At 47.7% G+C, this 6,406-nt stretch overlaps 1 protein-coding gene across 1 annotated transcript in view; it reads left to right on the top strand.

Moving 5' to 3' along the window:
- Positions 1 to 6,406, top strand: part of NDRG3 (NDRG family member 3) — a 378,731-nt gene that overhangs the window by 75,490 nt on the left and 296,835 nt on the right. The window lies entirely within an intron of this gene.

The following is a 6,406-nucleotide window of genomic DNA, read 5'->3' as shown; positions in this document are numbered from 1 at the left end:
AAAACAGCTCAGCTGCCCAAGGCCTTTGAGTACCATGCCGGCCCCAGAAGGGGCTTAAAACTTTGGCTCTCATTACAGACCCCACAGAGCAAGGCTGGCAAAATCCCTGCTGCCTTGATCCCCCGACAGCTTCTCAGAGCTGTGCCTGCCACACGTGCAGCTGCACATTCCCGATGGACGGGACACTCCCAGCAGCCCCATGGACGGACGGCGTGCCAGGCACTCCTCTTTGGGAAAAGCCTGTCGCTCCACTGCCATCACCAGCACTGGCAGCACATCCCAGAGATCCTGACCCCGAGACACCTTCAAGCTCCTTGTGCGACCCTGCAGTTCTGTGATGGCCAGCACATGCTGTGCTCACCGTGATGCTGCACAGGCTCCCACGGGGAAGGTTACACATTATCCCCCAACATCATGCATACATGTAGTATGTGTGTAGTAGTGGGTTTGCAAGGATAAATTTAGGGAACAAGGAGGGCAGTGCTGGCCTCTGCACATTGACACCAGAACCTGTTCCTGTTTTGGGCAGAGCTGGCTCAAGAGGCCTCCAAGACAAATCCAGTGTGGCACAGCTGCAGCTGGAAGGGAGGAGCCAGAAGATGTGAGAGCCACAGCCCTGCAGGCACCAAGGCCCGGGAAGAAGGAGGGGCAGGAGATGCTCAGGCACCAGAGCAGAGATTCCCCTGCAGCCCCTGCTGCAGGCCATGATGAGGCAGATCCACCCTGCAGCCCGTGGAGGACCCCACCCTGGAGCAATTGGACATGGTCTTGAGGAAGCTGCAGCCCATGGAGATCCCACACAGGAGCAGGCTCCCAGCAGGAGCTTCAGCTGTGAACAGGGGCAGAGCATGAGGTGGAAGGGGCAGCAGGGACAGAGCATTACAAACTGATCTCATCCTCCTTCCCCATCCCCCTCAACAGGGGAAAAGAGGTAGGATAGTCAAGTGTGAAGTTGAGCCTAGGCAAAAGGGCTGAGTGGAGAGAAAGTGGTTTTAATTTTGGTTCAGTGCCACATTATACTACTGTATTTTTAATTGGAAAGCAATTTCTCTTCCTCATTTCCTGTCTTTTGTCCATGGTGGTGGCTGGTGAGTGATCTCCCTGTCTCTATCTCAAAGCTGTTTTGTGGTATTTTCTTGCTACTCTGCTGAGGAGGGGAGGTGAGAGCATGGCTGTGGGACCTGGCAGCCAGCCACAAGCCAACACAATACATGTCTGGAGTTGCTGCATCCTCCTCTCCATCTCCTTCTCCCCTTCAGATGTGTAGAGGGAAGAAAAAAAAAATAACTGCAAAAACCTCCCATCACCTTAATAGTAAAAGTCCTTTATTTTTTTCTTGAGGTCTCTGTTTCTGAGGGGCAAAGCTCGCATGTTCTACTGTCATGCTACAGGAATTTCCTCTTGTAAGCAAGATCCTGCTTTCTCACTTCTTGGCTTTTGTTAGCAAAGTACATGTTAGGTTTGCTGTCTGATTTTCATTTGGCTGAGTCTCTCTCCATCCCCTCTGGGCATCTCAGTGCTGATCCATCAGCACTGAAACGAAACTGGCTGAGTCCCACCCTTTTAGAGGAAACTTTATTCCTGGAAGCAACATGAGGAGACAGGCCAGATCCACTAATGAATACAGTCATACAAAATCATGTCCAATTTTCTCCATTTCCTCTGTCCTACACAAGTGACACACAAATGTCACTGGTGTTTGGCCTTTTAAGGAATAATTGATCACCATCCATTCTTTACTTCTAAGCAGAGTCAAAAACTGCCCTATATATGTACCTCTACCTAAAGAAGCTTTTTGGGGATGGGATCCACAGGCCTAATACATCTGGAGAGTTTATTAAAAAAAATAAAATTAAGAGGGAACTCACTGCATTTGTGGCTTAAAAAACAGCAAGGGAGGATTATTCTGAAAGAACTGGACATATGTTTTGGATGCAATCAAAAAACTGCTGATTTCATAACATGAGTTGAACACATGCCACAGCAAGAGGACAGGGATTACTAGCTTAACTCTTGGGTAGCAGGAAGAAAAAGAAAAAAATACTGCACTAGGGTGTTGTTCTGAATCCCACAAATTACTTCATAATCAAACTTGACACATGAAAAAGGAGAAAGGAGGAAGAAGTTATTTTTAGACTTGTTTGTGTGCAACAGGGGTCACCTGAGTGCCTCCCCACCTGCTGCTGCACACACAAGAGACACAGTTATCTCTGTTCAAGCAATGTGCTGCACAATGCAAAATTATACCAACAAATTCCCCTGCAATGGCAAATAAAACTCAAGGCACATGGTGAAATTCAGGCTGCAGAGGAATTATCCCTGTGTAAAGGCTCTTTATTTTTTCACTTTACATGTTGTAGCACTTTCCTGGTGTTCATGGGTGGGATTGGAAGCGTCTTAAAACCTTATCTTGTTCCAACTGTCCCTGCCATGGGCAGGTGAGCTCTCCTCTAGACCAAGTTGCTCAAAGCCTCATCCAACCTGGTCTCAAACACTTCCAGGGCTGGGGCATCCACCACTGGACCCCATTGGTGACTCCATGAAGCAGTGCTACAAACTTGCTACCAAGGAACTGAAAAGTTCACAGCAAAGCCACTTGTGACTTGGCACCAGTTTGTTCTACAACCTCAGCTGCTTGAGCCCCATATTTACACATTAACTACCTGAAATTTGTGTGACTAAACCCTTGCAGAGCTGTTTTTCTGTGGCTGGGAACCATGAGGGATGACATGTAAGTGAAGACAGAGGAGGTGCTTGCAGTAAAGCTGCTGCAGCCCAAGTTCCTTGTGCCTCAGCTGAGAGGTAGCATTGCTGTGCAAGGGAAAGTGGGCTCCCTTAACCAAATGTTCCCCATTGCTCAGTTGTGCAAACCTTCAGGATGAGGCACCACATGAGCCCTGTGTCCCTTCAGCTCTGCCCAGCCTTGTGGCTCAGATGGAGCTAAGGCAGCATGATCCCAGGCTGCAGACAGGCTGGGAACCACTTATGTAACCTGCCTCTGATGTACCTGTCCTCCAGTGCACTTCTGGGTCACTCAAGGAAGTTAAAAAGTTTCAGGGTTTTGGCACTGTGTTTATCTGACACCAGTTTTTCAAGAACTGCTACTTGGGAGACAAGTTATGTGCTTATTGCAAACTTTGATTATTGTAATCAAAGCAATCAAACTGAGTAATCTCTGTTTACTCAGCTTCTTTCATCTGAGATCCCAGCACTGCTTACACACTTACAGCTTCTTAACGGGTTTGTACTGTGTCCCCAGTTTCAATTCTTACCACTCCTCAACAAAAAAATCAACAAAAACCCCCTAATGAGTCACAAAGCAGCAACACAAGAAGAGTAATTCCTAACAGGAAGCTAAGAGAAAATCAGTTTTGATTTCCTGAATTGCTTAATTGCAGTCTAACCACAATTTTTCCTTGAGGCCACATCTTAGTACAACATTTGGGATATACCAAACTATTATTAACATAGTGCTTATATGGAAAGAGCTGGCAGCTTTTTTGGTATTCTCTGCAGAGGTGTTTACAACCTTTGACTCTAAAAAGCTGAGCTGTAGTAAACATGGAAGTTCTGAATCCACTTCAAGGAACATCAAGGAGGTGATATTTTAATTTGAAGAACTGGTGAAATCCCTCACCTCCTAGCAGACAGGATGGTTCACCAGTCTGGAATACAAGAGCCTAATTTCTGAGTTCAGGCTGCCCGCAGTGCTGTCCCCTCACTGGCAGGCTTACATGCAGATGGAAGCTTACAAAGATAAAACCCAAAAGCCAGCCAGGTTTTCACAGCTATACAACCCTCATCATCCCCTTGCCTGGTAATTAATCCTTGGGTAAGATTAAGGGACAAACAAACAAACAAAGCTGGTAACAACCATAGGCTGCCCAGCTAGGACCATGACACTAAGGAACAGCTGTTAATCCATCACCTTGTCCTTGTCTGACTTCAACTTGCCAGATGTTAACTGGGAACACCACATAGCTAGTAAAACTGGTCCAGAAAATTCCAAAAACACTTGGATAACAACTTCATGGTACAGGTGCTAAGGGAGCTGACCAGGAAAGGTGCCCTGCATGATCTGTTGTCACCAGAGAGGGTCTCGTAAGGGAGGTGGTGGTTAGCAGCTGTCTTGGCCACAGTGACCACAAAGCAATCAAGTTTAAAATCTTTGATGACAGCAGGAAAAGTGTCAGCAAAATTTCCACCCTGGCCAGGAGGAGAGCAGAGTTCAGCCTGCTCAAGGAATTAAGTCAGTAAGGTTGTCAGGAGAAATGTTTTTGAAGGTGCTGGGGTCCCTCCATGTTGGTAATTTTTTAAGCATCACACCCTAAGGGCACAGGAACATGCAATTCCCAAGTATCAGAAGTCAAGAGGCAAGGCAGAGGGCCAGCTTAGACAAGCACAGATCTTCCTCTGGAGCTAGGGCAAAAAACAAAGTATAGTCAGTGTGCACAAGTTTGGTGCCATTGGAATGTTCTGCCAATTGGCTGGGGTGATTTAAAGGACAGGCACCAGTGGAAAGAATGGTTTTGTTTTACTATGAATGTTAAGGTAACACAAAAGTGAAATGATAAATTCAATACAACGACATGATCAGCTTCAGCAACAAGCAAAAAGAAGCAAGATAATGCAGCTAATGATTACTATATGAGAGAAAGGACAGTGATTGAGAAAGATCCATCACCAACTGCCTGGACACTCCACCATCAGCCAGAGCCTGCAGTCACTGGGGAGCCCCGTTTTACAGTGACAACCCTTCCCAGCAACTGGGAAAATCCCACATAGTGCATCCACCCATAGGTGAGGTCTACAAATTCACCCCAAAAACAGGTCCAGCTTTTATAGGCTCAAATCACCAAGTCAAAGTGATATTTTTAGCACAGAAACTCCTGGATCTGATGGCACACTTCCTACCAGCAGGGGCCAGAGCTTGGCCAGAGCCCAGGTCTTGGCTGGGACGGTCTTCCCCTAAAATACCCCTAAAACTAACCTATATTCATGTAAATTGGGAAAGCTTCTTAAAATGATACATTTCTTGCAGGGAACTACACAATGTTAATGTTTCTAAAGCAGCCAGTTTGGTCTTCAACAGCTGGCATAAACACCTCAGTCATCCATTTTTAGCTAAATCATACTGATGGTGTTAGTCCTATAGTGCCCAGAATTCATCTTGAAAGCCAACTCTGGCTGAGGCCTGCTGCTCACATCTGGGCACGTCAGGGAGGAACACAGAGATAGGCAATGACATGAAGTTTAACAAAGAATAGTGCCAGCTTCTGCACCGGGGACTGGACATGGATGTCCAGAGAAACTGGGGAACAAGAGGCTGGAGAGCAACACCACAGAAAGAGACCTGGGAGTTTGGGCTGAGGGCAAGTGGAACAGGAGCCAGCAGTGCCCTGGTAGCCCCAAGGGCCAGCCCTGTCCTGGGGACATCAGGCCCAGCATGGGCTGACTGTCCTGCTCTGCTCTGCACTGGGGGGGCCTCACCTCGAGTCCTGGGGGCAGTTTGAGGTGCCTCCAGGTGTGGGTATAAAGCTATTGAAGAGCACATACAGAGGGCTACAGATGGTGAATGGCACATGTGAGGTCCCTTGGTTTGTTCAGCATGGAGACTGAGGTCAGCCCTCATGGGGTCTGCAGCTTCCCCCCAGAGGCAGCTCAGATCTCTACTGCCTGTGACCAGGGACAGGACCTGAGGGAACGGAGCTGGCCAGGCTGGGTATCAGGGAAAGGTTCTTCCCCCAGAGGGTGCTGGCACTGCTAGGGAATGGGCACAGCCCTGAGGCTGCCAGAGCTCCAGGAGCACTTGGGCAACACTCCCAGGCTCAGGGTGAGGAATGAGATGCTCTTGAAGGTCCTCTCCAAACCAAGACATTCTCTGACTGTTGGGGTGTCTTGTGCAGGACAATGAGTTGGACTTCGATGGTCCTTGTGGGCCCCTTCCAACTTAGGATACTCCATGATTATGTGATTCTACAAACTACAGATTAGTCAACAAAAGCTCTGGCAACAAAGAAGTCATTACTGAATCTGCAGAATCTGCACAAATTGGCCTTTTTACCTTGTAAAGCAGATGAGCAAGAGTTATTTGAAAAGCTGAGTCTAAGCCAGCTTACCTGGAGTGACAAAATCAGCATGACACCAGCTGGAACAGTTCTGAACCTGTCCAGGGCTGGTTCTGAAACACATCTGGGAGGAAGGCAGCCAGGACTAGCACCTGAAGATCACACCTGGAGTGCTCAGAGATTAACTAGGAGCTCACAGCTCAGCTTTGCTGGAGTCACATCTGATTCTATGGGCACATCACCTGTCACTGCAGGGTTCTCTCCCTTTTGGTGCTTTTTGGTGAACTGCATGCAATGAATCACTCACTTCCTCCCAGAATCCACACCTGATTGAAGCA

The sequence above is a fragment of the Erithacus rubecula genome, assembly GCF_903797595.1.
Source record: "Erithacus rubecula genome assembly, chromosome: 18".
Lineage (NCBI taxonomy): Eukaryota > Metazoa > Chordata > Aves > Passeriformes > Muscicapidae > Erithacus > Erithacus rubecula.
The sequence above is the reverse complement of the archived record's forward strand: the minus strand, read 5'-3'. Positions and strand labels throughout refer to the sequence as shown.